The sequence below is a fragment of the Ranitomeya variabilis genome, chromosome 2 (genome assembly GCF_051348905.1).
Source record: "Ranitomeya variabilis isolate aRanVar5 chromosome 2, aRanVar5.hap1, whole genome shotgun sequence".
NCBI classification, from domain to species: Eukaryota; Metazoa; Chordata; class Amphibia; order Anura; family Dendrobatidae; genus Ranitomeya; species Ranitomeya variabilis.
Window position 1 is genome coordinate 9,088,891 of NC_135233.1, and position 23,485 is coordinate 9,112,375.

The following is a 23,485-nucleotide window of genomic DNA, read 5'->3' on the forward strand; positions in this document are numbered from 1 at the left end:
ACCACCCTGACCAATATTAGTCCATGGGTCGTGCACATGTCAGACATTTTCCTCAGACCGGTGCAAGGAAAAAAAATTCACAGCATCTCCTAGTTTGATTTGATATTCGGATCGTATGTAAATAAATGGATAAGAATACAGTAATCAACAAGAGCCAGTATGGGTTTGTAGCAAACAAGTCATGTCTGACTAATCTAATTTCCTTTTGTGATGTAATCACTGACTGGGTGGATCAGGGAAATGCGGTAGATATAGAATATCTTGACTTCAGCAAAGCATTTGATAAAGTATCTCATCCTATCCTTATTGAAAAAATGACTTCATAACTGGCTCAGTGATTGTACTCAAAGAGTGATAATAAATGGTTGCACATCCAATTGGAAGGGTATTTCAAGTGGGATGCCACAAAGCTCTGTTATGGCCCCAGTGTTACAAGTGGGAACCACATGAAGTAATTATCCCCCTCTACTCCTTGGTCAGGCCTCATCTGGATACTGTGTCCAGTTCTGGGCTTCACATTTTAAAAAAGAAATTGAAAAACTGGAGCAAGTTCAGAGAAGAGCGACCAGGATTGTGAGCGGACTGCAAAGTATGTCCTACGAGGAACGGTTAAAGGATCTGGGAACGTTTAGCTGCAAAAAAGAGGAGACTTAATAGCCGTCTACAAATATCTGAAGGGCTGTCACAGTGTAGAAAGATCATCTTTATTCTCATTTGCACATGGAAACACGAGAAGCAATGTAGTGAAACTGAAAGGGAGAAGATACAGATTAGAGATTAGAAAAATCTTTTTGACAGTGAGAGTGATCAATGAGGGGAACAGGCAGCCATGAGAGGTGGTGAGTTCTCCTCCAATGGAAGTCTTCACACAGAGGCTGGATAGACATCTGTCTGAGAGGGTTTAGTAAATCCTGTATTGAGCCAGGGGTTGGACACAATGGCCCGGGGGGTCTCTTCTTACTCTAACATTCTGGGATTCAATGAGTGGTCTGATTTACCATGCACTGACAGAATGGAGAAGATGGACATTATTTTCTTCATCTTTTTCTCATCCAAGAGATTCGGAGCACACTATCACACAGAGTCTGATCAGAGTGCGATTTGCATAATCAACCTGATTTTCTCAGATGAGAGGGAATCCGCTGGTGTGCAATGTGCCGCTATACTGATACGTTTAGTGCTTTGGCGCTTCACCATTTTCAGGATCTCTGCTCACTGGCAGTGACCGGGAGCATCCATTGTTTATATTAAGTAATGTTAAACCTGTCTTCTGTGGTCTGCACACACAGCTGAGGGCTACAGTGGAAGAAGAAATCTAAAAAATGAATGACTCAAACACAAAAGCCCAGATTCATCAATGAGTTTTCACCAGAATTCTGTTGTATAATGTCTTGAAATTTAACAAAATCTTTGCAACTCAAAGCTGCCCAAAAGTTTTGCTAGCTTAGTGATTTTACTTCGGTTCCAGCCATCTCCGCTAATTATTTTAAAAGTGGACGAAGCTCAGGTGAGATATGGTGTGACCAGGCTCACCCGATAAATGCATCATAAGTTATCATGGCCAGGTATCAGGGTAGCATTTTGGCCCATCTCTTGCCCTTTGTCACTATTTATTGGTCATATAGGCAGGTCTTCTGAAGGAACGGTCCCGTAACTGTTCGACAACTAGACAAAACAGAGTGTTGGATATCTGATGTAAAAGAAAGCTATTCCAGCCTACGTTCCATCCTAGTAGCTCAATCTTATTTCACTTACTGCTTGCAGATGCCGATGCTTATTGTGCCACCTTTTCAGGTTTGTAGTTTTAGGGTATGTGCACACGTTGCGGATTTCTTGCAGAAATTTCCTGAAGAAAATCGGAAATTTTCTGCAAGAAATCCGCATTTTTTTTTTTTTGCGTTTTTTTTTCCGTTTTTTTTGCGTTTTTTTAGCATTCTGCAAGCCTAATTAGCTTGCAGAATGCTAAAGTTTTCCAAGCGATCTGTAGCATCGCTTGGAAAACTGACTGACAGGTTGGTCACACTTGTCAAACATACTGTTTGACAAGTGTGACCAACTTTTTACTATAGATGCAGCTTATGCCGCATCTATAGTAAAAGATAGAATGTTAAAAATAATAATAATAAAAAAAAAAATGCTTATACTCACCCAGACATCTCCTCACCGGCGTCCGTTCCTCTTCCTATAGCTGGTCTGTGCGCACAGGACCTTCCGTGACGTCACGGTCACGTGGCGGTCACATGACCGCTCACGACCAATCACAGGACAGTGACGTCATCGGCAAGGTCCTTCACCGCACACCAGCTACAGGAACCGAAGCGACAGCGTGCAGTGGAGGCGGGAAGACATCGAGGGTGAGTATAGGACTATTTTTTATTTTAATTCTTATTTTTTGACCACTCATATGGTGCCCAGTGCGTGGAGGAGAGTCTCCTCTCCTCCACCCTGGGTACCAACCGCACATAATCTGCTTACTTCCCGCATCGTGTGCACAGCCCCGTGCGGGAAGTAAGCAGATCAATGGACCCCTAGGTGTGCTGAATCCCCTGCAATTCCGCATTTTAATGAACATGTTGCTTTTTTTTCCGCGATGCGATTTTTTCGCGGAAAAAAGGCTACATTTGCACAAAAAATGCAGAATACACTTAAAATAATAGGAGGCATATGTAAGCGTTTTTTTCGCGTTTTTATCACGTTTTTATAGCGAAAAAACGCGAAAAAAACGCGAAAAATACTTAACGTGTGCACATGGCCTTACAGTGTAACCCTACCAATACACATTAGGTGGCTGCCAACCGAACAATTCCTTGTCCAATTGTTTGACCCGTATACACAGGAGCACTGCGATTGGCACTCTGAAGTCAGACATGTCTGACCGACATGTCTCCTGACCATCAGTCAGCCGGTCCCATACATATTAGACCATCGATCTTGGCGGGTTCAGCCGACATCAGTTTATTGTGTATGGGGGCCTTCATTCTTCCTGCAGTACATGAAGTGATGTCGTAAACCCTGTGCCAAGACTTGGTCAAGTGGAGTACCTGGGTGGAACTCCTTACTGGTCACCCTTAAAAGACTATGCAATGGCTATCACTGAAAACAAATAGTGCTGAATGCGAGGTGCAGGGGCTCTATGATTTATCACCGTCTTTCTATATCTAGACATAAAAGTTCAACACTGGAATTCCCTTTGAAGCTTGCTTCCCCCCACAGACTTTGACTATACGGGTGGGTGATGGTGACTGCCCTGCTGCTTGTATCTTTCTCTTTAAAGTGCCATGTTTTGCTGTCTGTATCAACTATGACCAAACAGGCTTTTTACCCACTGCATAATCACTTTAATTATCTGCACTCTGTTTATGGATCGTCTGCTGCCCTCATATTTGTAAGATTATCATTTCAAAGTGAGTAAAGATGGAGCAGCTGTGGACTAAAGGATGGAGGTTACTCGCCTTTCCTAAATCACATGAATAAGATGACTCACGAGGTGACAGAAGAATAAAGATAAAGCCAGTAAAGACATCCTACACACATTAACACTGCAATGACGACACATACCTGAGCAGAAGGAAAACTTTATCACTAAAGGTACCGTCACATTAAGCGGCGCTGCAGCGATATAGACAACGATGCCGATCGCTGCAGCGTCGCTGTTTAGTCGTGTGGTCGCTGGGGAGCTGTCACACAGACAGCTCTCCAGCGACCAACGATGCCGAAGTCCCCGGGTAACCAGGGTAAACATCGGGTTACTAAGCGCAGGGCTGCGCTTAGTAACCCGATGTTTACCCTGGTTACCAGTGTAAATGTAAAAAAACCCAAACACTACATACTTACATTCCGGTGTCTGTCGCGTCCCCCGGCGTCCGCTTCCCTGCACTGTGTAAGCTCCGGCCCTAAAGCAGAGCGGTGACGTCACCGCTGTAATCTGCTTTACGGCCGGCCGGCGCTGACACAGTGCAGGGAAGCAGACGCCGGGGGACCCAACAGATACCGGAATGTAAGTATGTAGTGTTTGTTTTTTTTTACATTTACAATGGTAACCAGGGTAAATATCGGGTTACTAAGCGCGGCCCTGCGCTTAGTAACCCGATATTTACCCTGGTTACAAGTGAACACATCGCTGGATCGGTGTCACACACACTGATCCAGCGATGTCAGCGGGAGATCCAGCGACGAAATAAGGTGCTGGCCTTCTAGCTCCGACCAACGATGTCACAGCAGGATCCTGATCGCTGCTGCGTGTCAAACACAACGATATCGCTATCCAGGACGCTGCAACGTCACGGATCGCTGTCGTTATCGTTGTTAAGTTGTTCAGTGTGAAGATACCTTTACAGGTGCCATCATAAGCACAGCAACTAAATACACTGATATATAAACATTTGTACACTTACACAAATGGACATAAAACTAAATGCATAGGCAAACATAGGTACTAGATGGTGGCCTGATTCTAACGCATCGGGTATTCTAGAATATGTATGTATATAGCAGCCACACAGTATATAGCACAGGCCATGTAGTATATAGGAGCCATGTAGTATATAGTAGACAAATAGTACGTGGCCTTTGCTATATAGTATGTGGCTACTATATACATAAATACATATTGTAGAATACACGATGCGTTAATACAGGCCACGCAATATATAACACAGCCCAAACAGTATATAACACAGCCCACGTACTATATAACACAGGCCACACAGTATATAGCAGCCACGTAGTATATAACACAGGCGACATAGTATATAACACAGGCCACGCAATATATAGCACAGCCCACGCAGTACAAAACACAGGCCACATAGTATGTAACACTGGCCACGTAGTATATAGCAGCCATGTAGAATATAACGCAGCCCACGCAGTATCTAACACTGCCCACGTAGTATATAGCAGCCATGTAGTATATAGTACTGCCCACGTAGTATATAGCAGCCATGTAGTATATAGTACTGCCCACGTAGTATATAGCAGCCATGTAGTACTGTATATAGTACTGTCCATGTAGTATATAGCAGCCATGTAGTATATAGTACTGCCCACGTAGTATATAGCAGCCATGTAGTATATAACGCAGCCCACGCAGTATTTAGCAGTGTGGGCACCATATCCCTGTTAAAAAAAAGAACTAAAATAAAAAATAGTTATATACTCACCCCCTGGGATCCAACGGCGCTCTGGCGATGTGCGCGCGGCTGCCACTATCTTCCGTTCCCAGGATGCATTGCGAAATTACCCAGAAGACTTAGCGGTCTCACGAGACCGCTAAGTCTTCTGGGTAATTTCGCAATGCATCTCTGTAACCAGAAAGTAACCAGAATGTAACCAGAAAGGCAACCCAATCATCCTGATCCGCAGACACAAAACACCTCAAATAAGTCTCCAAAGTTTGATTAGTTCGTTCCGTCTGGCCATTGGTCTGAGGATGGAATGCAGACGAAAAAGACAAATCAATGCCCAACCTGGCACAGACTGCCCGCCAAAATCTAGACACGAACTGGGTACCCCTGTCAGAAACGATGTTTTCCGGAATACCATGCAAGCGAACCACATTTTGAAAAAACAGAGGGACCAACTCAGATGAGGAAGGCAACTTAGGCAATGGCACCAAATGAACCATTTTAGAAAAACGGTCACACACCACCCAGATGACAGACATCTTCTGAGAAACAGGGAGGTCCGAGATAAAGTCCATAGAGATGTGCGTCCAAGGCCTCTTCGGAATAGGCAAGGGCAACAACAACCCACTAGCCCTAGAACAACAAGGCTTGGCCCGAGCACACACATCACAAGACTGCACAAAAACACGCACATCTCGAGACAGGGAAGGCCACCAGAAGGATCTAGCCACCAAATCTCTGGTGCCAAAAATTCCCGGATGACCTGCCAGAGTAGAAGAATGAACTTCCGAGATGACTCTAGTGGTCCACTCGTCAGGAACAAACAGTCTACCAGACGGACAACGATCAGGTCTATCCGCCTGAAATTCTTGCAAAGCACGTCGCAAATCTGGAGAGACAGCAGACAAAACCACTCCATCCTTAAGGACACCAGCAGGTTCAGAATTCCCAGGAGAGTCAGGCTCAAAACTCCTAGAAAGAGCATCTGCCTTCACATTCCTAGAACCCGGTAAGTACGAGACCACAAAATTAAACCGGGAAAAGAACAACGACCAACGTGCCTGTCTAGGATTCAGGCGCCTGGCAGACTCCAAATAAATTAAATTCTTGTGATCAGTCAAAACTTACATTGTAACCAGAGCCTTCGGTTGCATGTTCCTGCTACTAGTCTGCTGATCAGCTAAGTGGACTTTGTCCTTTTGTTTTGTATCTTTTGTCCAGTTTGCAGTTTTTGTAATTCTCTGTAGCTGGAAGCTCTTGCGGGCTGAAATTGCCACTCCTGTGTCATGAGTTGACACAGGAGTCTTAAAGTAATTTCAGGATGGTTTTTGAAAGGGTTTTCAGTTGACCGTGAAGTCCTCTTTTGTATCCTTCTGCTATCTAGTAAGTGGACCTCTCTTTGCTAAATCTACTTTCATACTGTGTATGTCTTTTCCTCTTAATTCACCGTTATTACATGTGGGGGGCTGCTATCATCTTTTGGGGTATTTCCCTAGAGGTAAGCCAGGTCTGTTTCTTCCTCTACCAGGCGTAGTTAGTCCTCCGGCTGGCGCGTGGCATTTAGGAAGCCGTAGGTATGCTCCCTGGCTACTATTAGTTGTGTGGTAGATTTAGCTCATGGTCAACTCGAGTTTCCATCACCCGAGAGCTCGTTCGTTATTTATATGTTTCTTACGTTCCCTTGCCATTGGGAACCATGACACTGTCCCTAACGCTCCCTGTATTGGGGGTGGTTCCACCTGGTCCGCTCGCCCTCGGGGGCTCTGAAGCCGTGACCCAGAGGGTCCACTTCTCTAGTCGTTATAACATCCCTTGTGGAGCAGATATGGACCCGCAGACATCCCTTGTAGAGCAGATATAGACCCGTAGACATCCCTTGTGCAGATAGAGACCCACAGACCTCCCTTGTGGAGCAGATGTAGACCCGCCGACATCCCTTGTGGAGCAGATATAGACCCGCAGACATCCCTTGTGGAGCAGTTATACACCCGCCGACATCCCTTTTGGAGCAGATATGGACCTGCAGACATCCCTTGTGGAGCCGATATAGACCCGTACACATCCCTTGTGCAGATAGAGACCCGCAGACATCCCTTGTGGAGCAGATATAGACCCGCAGACATCCCTTGTGGAGCAGATATAGACCCGCAGACATCCCTTGTGGAGCAGATATAGACCCGTAGACATCCCATGTGGTGCAGATATAGACCCGCAGAAATCCCTTGTGGAGCAGTTATAGACCCGCCGACATCCCTTGTGGAGGAGATATAGACCCGCAGACATCCCTTGTGGAGCAGATAAAGACCCGCAAACATCCCTTGTGGAGCAGATATAGACACGCCAACATCCCTTGCGGAGCAAATATAGGCATGCCGACATCCCTTATGGGGCAGATATAGACCCACCGGCATCCCTTGTGGAGCAGATATAGACCCGCAGACATCCATTGTGGAGGATATATAGACACGCCGACATCCCATGTGGAGCATATATAGACACGCCGACATCCCTTGTGGGGCAGATATAGACCCACCGACATCCCTTGTGGAGCAGATATAGACCTGCAGATATCCCTTGTGGAGCAGATATAGACGCGCTGACAACCCTTGTGGAGCAGATGTAGACCCGCCGACATCCCTTGTGGAGCCGATATAGACCTGCAGACATCCCTTGTGGAGCAGATATAGACCCGCCGACATCCCTTGTGGAGCATATATAGACACGCCGACATCGCTTGTGGGGCAGATATAGACCCGCTGATATCGCTTGTGGAGCAGATACAGACCCGCAGACATCCCTTGTGGAGCAGATATAGACCCGCAGACATTCCTTGTGGAGCAGATAAAGACCCGCAGACATCCCTTGTGGAGCAGATATAGACCCGCCGACATCCCTTGTGGAGCAGATATAGACCCGCTGACATCCCTTGTGGGGCAGATGTAGACCCGACGACATCCCTTGTGGAGCAGATGTAGACCCGCCGACATCCCTTGTGGAGCAGATATAGACCCACAGACATCCCTTGTGGAGCAGATATAGACCCGCAGACATCCCTTGTGGAGCAGATATAGACCCGCCGACATCCCTTGTTGAGCAGATGTAGACCTGCAGACAAACCTTGGGGAGCAGATGTAGACTCGCAGACATCCCTTGTGGAGAAGATATAAACCCGCAGACATCCCATGTGGAGCAGATATAGACCCGCAGACATCCCTTGTGGAGGAGATATAGACTCGCAGACATCCCTTGTGGAGAAGATATAGACCCGCAGACATCCCTTGTGGAGCAGATATAGACCCGCAGACATCCCTTGTGGAGCATATATAGACACGTCGACATCCCTTGTGGCGCATATATAGACACGCCGACATCCCTTGTGGAGCATATATAGACCCGCCGACATCCCTTGTGGAGCATATATAGACTTGCCGACATCCCTTGTGAAGCAGATATAGACCCGCTGATATCGCTTGTGGAGCAGATATAGACCCGCAGACATCCCTTGTGGAGCATCTATAGACCCGCAGACATTCCTTGTGGAGCAGATAAAGACCCGCAGACATCCCTTGTGGAGCAGATATAGACCCGCCCACATCCCTTGTGGAGCAGATATAGACCCGCTGACATCCCTTGTGGGGCAGATGTAGACCCGCCGACATCCCTTGTGGAGCAGATGTAGACCCGCCGACATCCCTTGTGGAGCAGATATAGACCCGCAGACATCCCTTGTGGAGCAGATATAGACCCGCAGACATCCCTTGTGGAGCAGATATAGACCCGCAGACATCCCTTTTGGAGCAGATATAGACCCGCCGAAATCCCTTGTGGAGCAGATATAGACCTGCAGACATCCCTTGTGGAGCAGATATAGACCTGCCGTCATCCCTTGTGGAGCAGATATAGACCCGCCGACATCCTTTGTGGGGCAGATATAGACCCGCCGACATCCCTTGTGGAGCAGATATAGACCCGCAGACATCCCTTGTAAAGCAGATATAGACCCGCAGACATCCCTTGTGGAGCAGATATAGACCCGCAGACATCCCTTGTGGAGCAGATATAGACCCGCAGACATCCCTTGTAAAGCAGATATAGACCCGCCGACATCCCTTGTGGAGCAGATATAGACCCGCAGACATCCCTTGTGGAGCAGATATAGACCCGCCGACATCCCTTGTGGAGCAGATATAGACCCGCAGACATCCCTTGTGGAGCAGATATAGACCCGCAGACATCCCTTGTGGAGCAGATATACTGTAGGCCCGCCGACATCCCTTGTGGAGCTGATATAGACCGGCAGACATCCCTTGTGAAGCATATATAGACCCGCTGACATTCCTTGTGGAGTAGATATAGACCCACAGACATCCCTTGTGGAGCAGATATAGACCCGCCGACATCCCTTGTGGAGCAGATATAGACCCACAGACATCCCTTGTGGAGCAGATATAGACCCGCAGACATCCCTTGTGGAGCAGATATAGACCCGCCGACATCCCTTGTCGAGCAGATATAGACCTGCAGACATCCCTTGTAGAGCAGATATAGACCTGCAGACATCCCTTGTGGAGCAGATGTAGACCCGCAGACATCCCTTGTGGAGCAGATGTAGACCCGCAGACATCCCTTGTGGAGCAGATGTAGACCCGCAGACATCTCTTGTAGAGCAGATATACACCCACCGACATCCCTTGTGGAGCAGATATAGACCCGCAGACATCCCTTGTGGAGCAGATATAGACCTGCAGACATCCCTTGTGGAGCAGATATAGACCCGCAGACATCCCTTGTGGAGCAGATATACACTCACCGGCCACTTTATTAGGTACACCTGTCCAACTTCTTGTTAACACTTAATTTCTAATCAGCCAATCACATGGCGGCAACTCAGTGCATTTAGGCATGTAGACATGGTCAAGACAATCTCCTGCAGTTCAAACCGAGCATCAGTATGGGGAAGAAAGGTGATTTGAGTGCCTTTGAACGTGGCATGGTTGTTGGTGCCAGAAGGGCTGGTCTGAGTATTTCAGAAACTGCTGATCTACTGGGATTTTCACGCACAACCATCTCTAGGGTTTACAGAGAATGGCCCGAAAAAGAAAAAAAAAATCCAGTGAGCGGCAGTTCTGTGGGCGGAAATGCCTTGTTGATGCCAGAGGTCAGAGGAGAATGGGCAGACTGGTTCGAGCTGATAGAAAGGCAACAGTGACTCAAATCGCCACCCGTTACAACCAAGGTAGGCCTAAGAGCATCTCTGAACGCACAGTGCGTCGAACTTTGAGGCAGATGGGCTACAGCAGCAGAAGACCACACCGGGTACCACTCCTTTCAGCTAAGAACAGGAAACTGAGGCTACAATTTGTACAAGCTCATCGAAATTGGACAGTAGAAGATTGGAAAAACGTTGCTTGGTCTGATGAGTCTCGATTTCTGCTGCGACATTCGGATGGTAGGGTCAGAATTTGGCGTAAACAACATGAAAGCATGGATCCATCCTGCCTTGTATGGAGCATCTTTGGGATGTGCAGCCGACAAATCTGCGGCAACTGTGTGATGCCATCATGTCAATATGGACCAAAATCTCTGAGGAATGCTTCCAGCACCTTGTTGAATCTATGCCACGAAGAATTGAGGCAGTTCTGAAGGCAAAAGGGGGTCCAACCCGTTACTAGCATGGTGTACCTAATAAAGTGGCCGGTGAGTGTAGACCCACCGACATCCCTTGTGGAGCAGATATAGACCTGCAGACATCCCTTGTGGAGCAGATATAGACCCCAGACATCCCTTGTGATGCAGATGTAGACCCGCAGGCATCCCTTGTGGAGCAGATATACACCCACCGACATCCCTTGTGGAGCAGATATAGACCCGCAGACATCCCTTGTGGGGCAGATATAGACCCGCAGACATCCCTTGTGGAGCAGATATAGACCCGCAGACATCCCTTGTGGAGCAGATATAGACCCGCAGACATCCCTTGTGGAGCAGATATAGACCCGCAGACATCCCTTGTGGAGCAGATATAGACCCGCAGACATTCCTGCACTTATTCCTGAGGCTGCACGGTTCATAATGGATTTCCTATGCTGCCATAGTGACAGTGTATCACCCTCAAAAGGAAAAAAACAAGGTGCCCTTAATAGTAAAGTTGCTGACCCATGATGAAAAGTGACTTAGTGCCTGGGACCCCAGTCCACCCCCTAACGGGCGTTTCGCGTAGGCTTTATCAAATCCCTCTTCTACTAGCACCATGATTTCCAGTGACGGGTGATACGTCCTGGACATTTCATGGTTCAGTGATTACAATATTTTACAAGTGTGACTTGAGATATCTCTTGCAAAACTGTAACAGCCACTTTCTCCAGTTTAGAAGCGACTCTTAATTCCAAGCCACAATTTCTATAGGTACCTTCACACTAAGCGACTTTACAACGATAACGATAGCGATCCGTGACGTTGCAGCATCCTGGATAGCGATATCGTTGTGTTTGACACGCAGCAGCGATCAGGATCCCGCTGTGAGATCGCTGGTCGTTGCTGAAAGTCCAGAACTTTATTTAGTCGCTGGATCTCCTGCTGACATCGCTGGATCGGTGTGTGTGACACCGATCCAGCGATGTCTTCACTGGTGACCAGGGTAAACATCGGGTTACTAAGCGCAGGGCCGCGCTTAGTAACCCGATGTTTACCCTGGTTACCATTGTAAAAGTAAAAAAAAAACACATACTCACATTCCGGTGCCCGGCGTCCGCTTCCCTGCACTCCTCCTGCATCCTGTGTAAGTGCCGGCTGTAAAGCAGAGCGGTGACGTCACCGCTCTGCTCTGTGGGAGATGCCGGAGATGTTCGGCGCTGACACAGGATGCAGGAGGAGTGCAGGGAAGCGGACGCCGGGCACCGGAATGTGAGTATGTGTTTTTTTTTTACTTTTACAATGGTAACCAGGGTGAACATCGGGTTACTAAGCGCGGCCCTGCGCTTAGTAACCTGATGTTTACCCTGGTTACCAGGGGACTTCGGCATCGTTGGTCGCTGGAGAGCCGTCTGTGTGACAGCTCTCCAGCGACCACACAACGACTAAACAGCGACGCTGCAGCGATCGGCATCGTTGTCTATATCGCTGCAGCGTCGCTTAGTGTGAAGGTACCTTATGTCTTGTAGGAAGTTTCTTGAGGTGTGCCTTATCTTTTTCACAAATGTTGTGGGTGACACCTACAGATATTCTCTCATGAGATCAATCACAGAAAGATAAAGCAGCCGACAACATCTGATCCTCAAAGAAAGGCTGTCCTTCCAAGAAGTAACTAAAGCATCCAGTAAAATGAGATAAGCAGAAGAAGCGGGGCCGGGGTTCGTATGTCTTAGAAATCGGAAAGTTCCCTTTTGTGTGCTCAGGTGCGCGAGTGTTTGGGAATACGTGTGCGCACTGTGGTGTACTGAGAAGTACAGTTCTCTTATCTTTCTGTTCTCCATGCTTAGTGTGTCACACACAGACACACAATGTAAAGCTTGTGTCAACGTCTCCCCTTTTGTCTGGTTTCAGGTGTGATTTTCATGTTGCTCACGCCTGTTACTTGCCACAGGCAAGTGTGAGTGAGCATCACATGTCGGAAACAAAGTTGTTTACCAATAATTTTAGAAAGGTACCAACAATTTTGTCCAGCCCATTTTTGGAATTTTGTATGAAATTATGTCCAATTTACCTTTTTTTCTCTGTTTTTGTGTTGTTACAATATACACACGTTTATTTAATTTGTATGTTTTATGGGGAATTGCAATAATTTTCTGGGAGAAATACTTTTTTTTCTGGAACAATTTCAAGGGTGTCAACATTTTCGGCCATGACTGTATGGCTTAATTTTCCCCCTGTATACATCCTGAATACCTGTGCGTGGCACACCCGATTTAATCCAGGCTATTTGCTAAGTTGTTTCATTTTACAATTTAAAAGCCTTAAAGGGTTATTCCACAGGAGAGGTGATAATGTGCTGACTGCTGGGGTCTGACTGTTGGGCCAGATAGCTGGTTGCGCCACTCTTTGTGTGGAGGACTGTAGGCAATGGTTTAGGACTGTTGGCGATGGCGGAGGACTGTCGGCGATGGTGGAGGACTGTAGGAGATGGCGGAGGACTGTAGGCAATGGCAGAAGACTGTAGGCGATGGCGGAGGACTAAGCGATGGCGGAGGACTGTAGGCAATGTTTGAGGACTGTAGGAGATGGTGGAGGACTGTAGGCGATGGCAGAGGACTGTAGGCGATGGTAGAGGACTGTAGGTGATGGCGGAGGTCTGTAGGCGATGGCGGAGGACTAGGCGATGGGGGAGGACTGGATAATAACTGAGGACTGTAGGCAATGGCGGAAGACTAGGAAATGGTGGAGGACTGTAGGCGATGGTGAAGGACTGTAGGCGATGGCGGAGGACTGTAGGTGATGGCAGAGGACTGTAGGTGATGGTGGAGGCCTGTAGGCAATGGTTGAGGACTGTAAGCAATAGTAGAGGACTGTAGGCGATGACGGAGGACTAAGCGATGGTGGAGGACTGTAGGCGATGGTGTAGGACTGTAGGCGATGACTGTAGGCGATGATGGAGGACTGTAGGCAATGTTGGAGGACTGTAGATGATGGAGGAAGACTGTAGGCGATGATGGAGGACTGTAGGCGATGGCGGAGGACTGCAGACGATGGAGGACGACTGTAGGCGATGGCGGAGAACTGTAAGCTATGGTGAAGGACTGTAGGCGATGGCATAGGACTGTAGGCGATGGCGGAGGACTGCAGACGATGGAGGAGGACTGTAGGTGATGGCGGAGAACTGTAAGCTATGGTGAAGGACTGTAGGCGATGGCATAGGACTGTAGGCGATGACGGAGGACTGCAGACGATGGAGGACGACTGTAGGCGATGGCGGAGAACTGTAAGCTATGGTGAAGGACTGTAGGCGATGGCATAGGACTGTAGGCGATGGCGGAGGACTGCAGACGATGGAGGAGGACTGTAGGTGATGGCGGAGAACTGTAAGCTATGGTGAAGGACTGTAGGCGATGGCATAGGACTGTAGGCGATGACGGAGGACTGCAGACGATGGAGGACGACTGTAGGCGATGGCGGAGAACTGTAAGCTATGGTGAAGGACTGTAGGCGATGGCATAGGACTGTAGGCGATGGCGGAGGACTGCAGACAATGGAGGAGGACTGTAGGTGATGACGGAGGACTGTAGGCGATGGCGGAGGACTGCAGACGATGGAGTAGGACTGTAGGTTATGGCGGAGAACTGTAAGCGATGGTGGAGGACTGCAGGCGATGGCGTAGGACTGTAGGCGATGGTGGAGGACTGAAGGCGATGATGGAGAACTGTAGGCAATGGCGGAGGACTGTAGGCGATGGTGGAGGACTATATAAAACTCCGGAGAACAAATGGAAGTTTAGTATAAAAAGTGAACAAACTTTATTTTATATCCATGCAAACAATTTAAAAACAGCACATGTCAAGTAATGAGAGTGCTAACAACACAAAAGACACCAGATATTGAAGGTCTACAGCACAATAATTAATGTGTCAGTATAATAGTATAATGCTTTAGGTGCAGACAAAAACTCTCCTATAGAGTATCCCGAAAGATAGTACTCTCATTAGTAAAAACCATCATTCAACGCCATGATCCCTCCTTTGTAACAGCCTGAGGGGATTCCATATCCAGGTACACCCGTTTAAATAAGGCATGAAACCGTAACCTGTGCCCAACCACTGCACCGTGTTGGGCACAGGTTACGGTTACATGTTTTTAAATTGTTTGTATGGATATAAAATAAAGTTTGTTCACTTTTTATACTAAACTTCCATTTGTTCTCTGGAGTTTTATATGGCTAATTTATGGAAGTATATGTTACTATTTAGTGGCTAATAGCAGTCACAAAATGAATTTGGAAATCTTGATATTTTTATTAATGGAGGACTGTAGGTGATGGCGGAGCTCTGTAAATCTCATGGAATTTCCTTCACTAGAAAAGATGTAATTAGTCTCCTCTTTTCTAGTGATTTTATTTCCCTTTTATCTGGATAATGAGCCAGAACCGATATATTTCCATCACTGCTAGCTACGCACTGTTACAACCCCTGCGATGTCCGTGTTTGTCAGGAGGATACATCGCAGCTTGTATTGTGGGACTCCACTGAAAACCAGTCTCCCCCAGAGCCGGCACTAATTACATCGCACATTCTTCAGAGTCTTGGATTCTGAGAAAGTATCGGCGGTGTGAAGGAGCAGGTTGTCACTGGTATCCGCTGGGGTCACCTTAGAGCGGCTCTCCCAGTCACAATGAAAGGGTTTACAATTAATACATAATCCATAGTTAAAATACCGGTGTCTTCTTTTTTTATTATTATTGCTGCTATGTTTATCAAGTGCCACGTCTGTAAAAACAAAAAAAAGTTACTGTAACTATCGCCAGTGATGGGCGATGGCACCCGCTTTAATACATCTGTTCATGAACTAATCGAGATGACACTATGGCTAATAGGACAGCACTTACTAAGGGGATGTCAGGCGGAACGCTATCATCCTTCCATAGGATAGGTGATAACTTGTAGGTCAGTGGGGGTCCGACCACTGGTCCGAAGGTGAGCACGCTCAACCACCGCCCCAATCTTTCTCTAAGGGCTCATACTCGCGAGAAACTCAGATGAGTCTCGCACGTCAATACCCGGCATTCAGGAGCGGAGTGTGCGGCCACATAGCAATACATGAAGCTGAACGCTCGGCTCCTGAGTGCCGGGTGCAGTGCCGGGTATTGCTGTGCGAGACTCATCCGAGTTTCTCGCAAGTGAGTATGAGCCCTAAGGGGGTTTATTCTCACTTATCTAGCGCCATTAATTCCACAGTGTTATACATGTTCACTGTCCCCATCAGAGCTCACAATCTACATTCTCTATCAGTCTTTGTAGTGTAGGAGAAAACCTGGAGAACCCAACTGTCTACCATACTTATATAACTGTCTTATATATGGTACACTGCTAACCACTGAGCCACCATGCAGCCCTATATATAGTACACTGGTAACCACTGATCCTCCACACTGCCTTATATATAGTACAGTGCTAACCATGAGCCACCGTGCTGCCGTATATAGTACAGTGGTATCCACTGAGCCACCATGCTGCTTTATATATGGTACAGTGCTAACCACTGAGCCACCATGCATCCCTATATATAGTGCACTGCTAACCACTGAGCCACAGTACAGCCCTATATGTAGCACTGTGCTAACCACTGAGCCACCACGCTGCTTTATATATGGTACAGTGCTAACCACTGAGGAACCCTGCTGCCTTATATGTAGTACAGTGCTAACCACTGAGCCACCATGCTGCTTTATATACTGTACAGTGCTAACCACTGAGCCTCAGTGTAGCCCTATATATAATACACTGCTATCCACTGAGCCACCTTGCAACCCTATATATAGTACACTGCTAACCACTGAGCCACTGTGCAGCCCTATATATAGTACACTGCTTACCACTGAGCCACCGTGCAGCCCTTTATACAGTACAGTGTTAACCACTGAGCCACCGTGCAGTCGTACATACAGTACATTGGTAACCACTGAGTCACCATGTTGCCTTATATATAGTACAGCGCTAACCACTGATCCACTGTGCTGCCTTATGATGCAGTGCTAACCACTGAGCCATCGTGCAGCCCTATATATAGTACAGTGGTAACCACTGAGCCACCGTGCAACCCTATATACAGTACAGTGCTAACCACTGAGCCACAGTGCAGCCCTATATATAGTACAGTGCTAACCACTGAGACACCGTGCAGCCCTATATACAGTACAGTGCTAACCTCTGAGCCACCATGCTGCCTTATAGATAGTACCACTGAGCCACCGTGCAGCCCTATATACTGTACAGTGCTAACCACTGAGCCACCATGCTGCTTTGTATACAGTACAGTGCTAACCACTGAGCCACCGTGCTGTTATGAAGAAAGCCAGGTGCCGTTCGGTAGTCCCATAGAGGATGCACACTGTGGCTCCATTCTAGCCGCGTCCCTTTAATGTGTCGGGTACATGGAGAATTGCCGTCTGTGTCTTCCACAAGTCTCCACATTTCGTCCCGTCACTGCTTCTCTCTGATGGATGGTCAGCTTTTCATCGGGCCGTGTTCTTGTCTTTGATCAGTTTTCACTATTCGCTCTCCTCCAATATCCCCGGCGGCCCGGAGATCCTGAACATCTGATCACCTGTGACCTGACGTGCAGGTTAAGTGGCCATCACTTTTCTATTCTCACAAAACATACAATGTTTTTCATGAACTTTTAGACTAAATGCCTCTGAAACCACCCGGAACTTGGTAAACAGCACATCTCATCAATTAACGCCGGTGATTACAGCCAAGCGCATGTCGTCTCCATTAGCGAGTGTGCTCTGTCAATGGGACACCCTGACGGCAGACGCGGGGGGCCTTCCGAGGAGCCACTGACCCCACTACTCCGGCTCCTCCGCAAGGCTTCATTCCATGCAGGTCTATGATCATTGGTGATTTAGTTACTTAGTTTTCAATAGTTCATTTTTTCTGCACTAAAAGCAGGGTTTCTCTTTACATACAGGGGACAATCTGAGTAAGCAAAGCTGCAGTATAAAGTATGGTAGAGTGAAAGACAAGCCGCCCTCTTCCTTCATCTGCAGACATTATAGCTGTCATCGGCCTCCTTTCTATAGTATCTGATGCTCCCGTGTATCCTCACTGGTATTTCTGCACGTCTGTGCTGCTAATGATTCTCCCAAGTCATTCTCTTTATTTTTTCAGTGGTGGAAATGCTGGCGCTGGACACACCTGCCAGAAATGGTGGAATAAAGGCGAGTAGAGGATGCGCCTCGTCATGGGCAGAATAAACAGCCCAGAAATTACTGTGTTCTGCTCTTACATTTTGTCTACAAAGTGTATTCATCATATATTAAGTTCTGCAATGTTATAATACATCCTGTACTTTATTTCCTCAGCGCAGTCAAGGCGAGAAAAGCTCATTAACAATCAGTGCTTCAAATCTACACCAAAAACACATTAAAAACGCTGCAAAATAGTGGCAAAATGCAATAATCCGAGCAGATTTCTATTGCAAATGTTGGTGCAGACACATGGAAAAAAAAAAAAAGCACGTGGTAACATGACCTCAGGGGACACGATCATACGTTCTATTCATCGTACGGTACACTGCAGTATTGCAGGTCTCCTATGAAGCCCAGGCGGCACTTCGTCAGAGGCTGGGTTTCATAGGAGTAGTAATATGACAGGCTCGTGGTCTTCAGTAGGCCTAATGTCATGATTCCAGTCCTTAGTGTGTCTTGGTTGCAGTTACTGATGGCCGTCCAATCTCATACAGGGGCATCTGGTAGCTGTCTGTACTTTGATTGACAGTTCGACTGTCCAGTCTGCTGCAGCGGTATGCTGTGCTGTCGGTGTGTTGATTGACAGCTCGGTCATCCAATCTGAGACTGGGAGGTGCTAGCTGTCTCCAGGTGTTCATTGCCCCAGGTGATTGCCAGGCTACTTAGCTTAGCTGTTTCTCCCAGACCGCTGCCAGCCGTAGCTTCAGCTAAGGCCGGCGTCACACTCAGCGTAAGACAATACGGTCCGTTTTTTATGGCCGTAATACGGAGAAATGTTCCCAAAATAGTGATCCGTATGTCATCCGTAGGCAGGGTGTGTCAGCGTATTTTGCGCATGGCATCCTCCGAATGTAATCCGTATGGCATCTGTACTGCGATATTTTCTCACAGGCTTGCAAAACTGACATCTAATGGATTTATGTGCTCAAATGTTCGTTACAACATATATACAGTATCTATATATATATATATATATATATATATATATATATATATGTCATTGAGACACATATATATATATTCTGTATTTATATTTAATTCAGCGCGATATATGTGAAAAGCCGGTAATTCAATTGCCGGCTTTTCATTTTTCCTTCCCAAACCCGACATGATATGAGACATGATTACATACAGTAAACCATCTCATATCCCTTTTTTTTTTGTATATTCCACACTACTACTGTTAGTAGTGTGTATTTGCAAAATTTGGGCGCTGTAGCTGCTAAAATAAAGGGTTAAATGGCGGAAAAAATTGGCGTGGGCTCCCGTGCAATTTTCTCCGCCAGAGTGGTAAAGCCAGTGACTGAGGGCAGATATTAATAGCCTAGAGAGGGTCCATGGTTATTGGCCCCCCCTGGCTACAAACATCTGCCCCCAGCCACCCCAGAAAAGGCAAATCTGGAAGATGCGCCTATTCTGGCACTTGGCCACCCTCTTCCCACTCCCGTGTAGTGGTGGGATATGGGGTAATGAAGGGTTAATGTCACCTTGCTATTGTAAGGTGACCTTAAGCCAGGTTAATAATGGAGAGGCGTCAATTATGTCACCTATCCATTATTAATCCAATTGTATGAAAGGGTTAAAAAAACACACACACATTATTAAAAAGTATTTTAATGAAATAAACACACAGGTTGTTTTAATATTTTATTGCTCTCTTAATCCACCTGAAGACCCTCGCTCTGAAAAATAATAAACCAACAATATACATACCTTCAGATGATCTGTCACGTCCCACGAAGTAAATCCATCTGAAGGGGTTAAATCATTTTACAGCCAGGAGCTGTGCTAAAGCACTCAATCATAAACCCCGGGTTCTGAAAGGAAAGCAGGATGATCTGTACTTACCTTGAGTTGCGGTGATGCGCCCCCTGCTGGATGAACTCATATGAACTCGAGCGTGGGAACTTTTCCAAGGCTCCAGTTCATGAGGACATCCAACAGAGGGCGCATCACCGCAACTCAAGGTAAGTACAGATCATCCTGCTTTCCTTTCAGAACCCGGGGTTTACCAGCGAGTGCTTTAGCACAGCTCCTGGCTGTAAAATGATTTAACCCCTTCAGATGGATTTACTTCGTGGGACGTGACAGATCATCTGAAGGTATGTATATTGTTGGTTTATTATTTTTCAGAGCGAGGGTCTTCAGGTGGATTGAGAGAGCAATAAAATATTAAAACAACCTGTGTGTTTATTTCATTAAAATACTTTTTAATAATGTGTGTGTTTTTAACCCTTTCATACAATTGGATTAATAATGGATAGGTGTCATCATTGACGCTTCTCCATTATTAATCTGGCTTAATGTCACCTTACAATAGCAAGGTGGCATTAACCCTTTATTACCCCATATCCCACCGCTACACGGGAGCGGGAAGAGAGTGGCCAAGTGCCAGAATAGGCGCATCTTCCAGATGTGCCTTTTCTGGGGTGGCTGGGGGCAGATGTTTGCAGCCAGGGGAGGCCAATAACCATGGACCCTCTCCTGGCTATTAATATCTGCCCTCAGTCACTGGCTTTACCACTCTGGCAGAGAAAATTGCGCGGGAGCCCACGCCAATTTTTTCCGCCATTTAACCCTTTATTTTAGCAGCTACAGCGCCCAAATTTTGCACATACACACTACTAACATTAGTAGTGTGGAATATGCAAAAAAAAAGGGATATGAGATGGTTTACTGTATGTAACCATGTTTCATATCATGTCGGGTTTGTGAAGGAGAAATGAAAAGCCAGCAATTGAATTACCAGCTTTTCACTAACACCGCTGCGTATTTCTCGCAAGTCACACTGCTGGTCCGTGTGGAATCCGTATTTTTATCGCCCCCATTGACTTTCATTGGCGATTTTTTTGCGCAATACGGTGACAAACGCAGCATGCTGCGATTTTCTACAGCAGTACAAGACCGTATAATACGGATCAGTAAAATACGGCTGATAGGAGCTGGGACATAGGGAATCATTGGGCCGTGTGTTATGCGAATTTTACGGACGTAGTTTATGCGCTCATACGTCCGTAAAACTCGCTAGTGTGACACCGGCCTAAGTGTGGTTTGTTGCTCCTAGTGTTCTGCTTGTTGATCTATTGCTGCCTGACCTTAGACTGCGTTGTGACAATCTGTCTGGTTAACCCCTTCTGCTCTGATCTTCCTGGTATTTTGATCTCTAACTGTTAGGCCTCTTTCACACTTCAGTTGTTTGGCGTCAGTCTAAAACCGCCAGTTTCCTCAAATAACGGATCCGTCATTTTTTTTGGCGGATCCGTTATTTTCCCATAGACTTGCATTGGCGACGGATTGTGACGGATGGTCATCCGTTCCATCCGTCATGCGACGGATCCGTCGAAATTTGGCGGACGTTGTCTAGACATAGACGGACATTGAAACGTTTTTTGTCAACGCCGAAATGACGGTTCGCGGCGGATCCGTCGCGTCCGTCATTCCATAGAATGGCCGCCTATGGGCGACGGATCCATCGCGACCGTCATTTCGGTGGATCCGTCGCCCCAATCCGCTTTTTCAATTGCGCATGCTCCAAAAAGTAGATACTTTTCCCAGACAACCCCCAAGTAACGGATCCGTCAAAAAACGGATCCGTTAGAACCGTTTTTTCAACAATTGTGACGGATCCGTCGATCCGTCACTATGTCGGAAGTGACTGACGCCAAACAACTGAAGTGTGAAAGAAGCCTTACCTGACTACACCTTTGTCTCTTCCCTCTGTTTATGACGTACCCTCCTTGTTTTTGACCTCGGACTCCTTGACTATTCCGACTCACGGCTTGTCCGTAAGAAGCGCCTCAGCGTCACACCCAAGGCTTCCATGAAAATCCATAAGCACCATCTGATCACGTCACAGGGGTCTGATGGGCATAAGACGTGAGCCTCATCCTTCCATGGCATCTCAGGAGTCAGTCTCAGGTTCTGGCTGTATTATGCAGATGGGTAGAGCGGGGCTGCAAAATGAGTCACCAGTGACCCGTCAGTGAGCTCTCATACCTCCACTGTCCATCTGCAGTGCCCACCTACACTGTGTACCTCGGTCTCCTCTGTGCACGTGTTCCTATAGGACCCTTGTTCTGGACCCTTCACGTATACAGCAGGGGCGTAGCTTGTACGTGCAGCCATCGCTCTTCATCAGCCCCCTCATCATTTCCCATCATGTGATCACTGACATCAGTGTAGAAACAAACCTTGACAGGTGAATTATTTATTTTACCCTTCGCTCATAATAAAACCCCATTTATATTCATCTTGTCCTCAAATTCGATGCACAATCCATGAGAAAATCTGTGTAGTAGAACTAGAAGGCTCAGCAGTGATTCCTGTGAGGAATGCTGGGATACGGTAGAGGAGGCTAGGTGATGATGATGATGAGGCGGGCGGACTCTACGAGGATTTCTGAGCTGAGATCAGGTTGATGAATGTCTTATAGGACAGAGCCGTCATGTATAATCATGGCGCCTTCAGCAGCCCTCGGTCAGCACAGCGTCTAGCTTTGCTCATTGGTATGGAGCTGATATTGGGGGAAGGGAGAAGGGAAAACTGTTCCCATGGTTTCCGACCACTTTCCCTGTCACCCCCCCTCCCAGTTTCATGTTCAGTAAATAGGTATTCATCAGACTGCAAAGTCCGTCCATGCACATCACACCACGCAGCATTATCTCGGCCATTTATATCCTAGGGCTCGTCCCAAAGCTCAGAGGTTTCCCATCACACCAGTGTCATCAGTGCACGGCATGTCACGGTACAGAAATCAGACCACGTTCACCCACTAATGCCACTGACATGCGACGTGAATAGCATTCATTACCTGCTAACAATGGCAACTGGCGGGCGCGGGAATATATCTGGCGCAAAATAAACCGTCATGTTTACCTTAATGTTAAGGCGTTCAATGCAGGAAAAATGGGCAAGTGTAAGAATGTGAGTCCTGGTGTACCGAACCTGTAAGATGCCTTTAGGTCAGAGCTTCTCCAAAACGGCAGGTCTTGTGGGATGTTTCCAGTATATCTATAGTTGTGCTCAAAGGTTTACACACCCCGGCAGAATTTTTGCTTTCTTGCCCTTTTTTTCAGAGAATATGAAGGATAACATCAAAACTTTTTCTTCACTTGTTAGTGGTTGGGTGAAGCCATTTATTGTCAGACTACTGTGTTTTCAACTTTTTAAATCATAATGACAACCCAAATCATCCAAATGACCCAATCAAAAGTTTACATACCCTGGTGATTTTGGCCTGATAACATGCACAGAAGATGACACAAATGGGTGTGAATGGCTACTAAAGGAAACATCCTCACCTGTGACCTATGATTAATTAGGAGAACTAGAGTTATTTTATAAAAATATATACAATCAATGAAAAAGCTACAACAGAAAAAATATATAAGAAGAAAAACACGTAATTCATGTATTAGCATGGACAAATATCATTGTATGGTGTGATCCCAAAAGTGCAAACGCA

At 46.8% G+C, this 23,485-nt stretch overlaps 1 long non-coding RNA gene across 1 annotated transcript in view; it reads right to left on the bottom strand.

Moving 5' to 3' along the window:
• Positions 1-22,158, bottom strand: part of LOC143809022 (uncharacterized) — a 36,656-nt gene extending 14,498 nt beyond the window's left edge. Inside the window, exon 1 of the long non-coding RNA XR_013222026.1 lies at positions 22,057-22,158. This is a non-coding gene — a long non-coding RNA (uncharacterized LOC143809022). The remainder of the gene's footprint in view (positions 1-22,056) is intronic.
• Between the last annotated feature and the right edge of the window lie 1,327 nt (positions 22,159-23,485).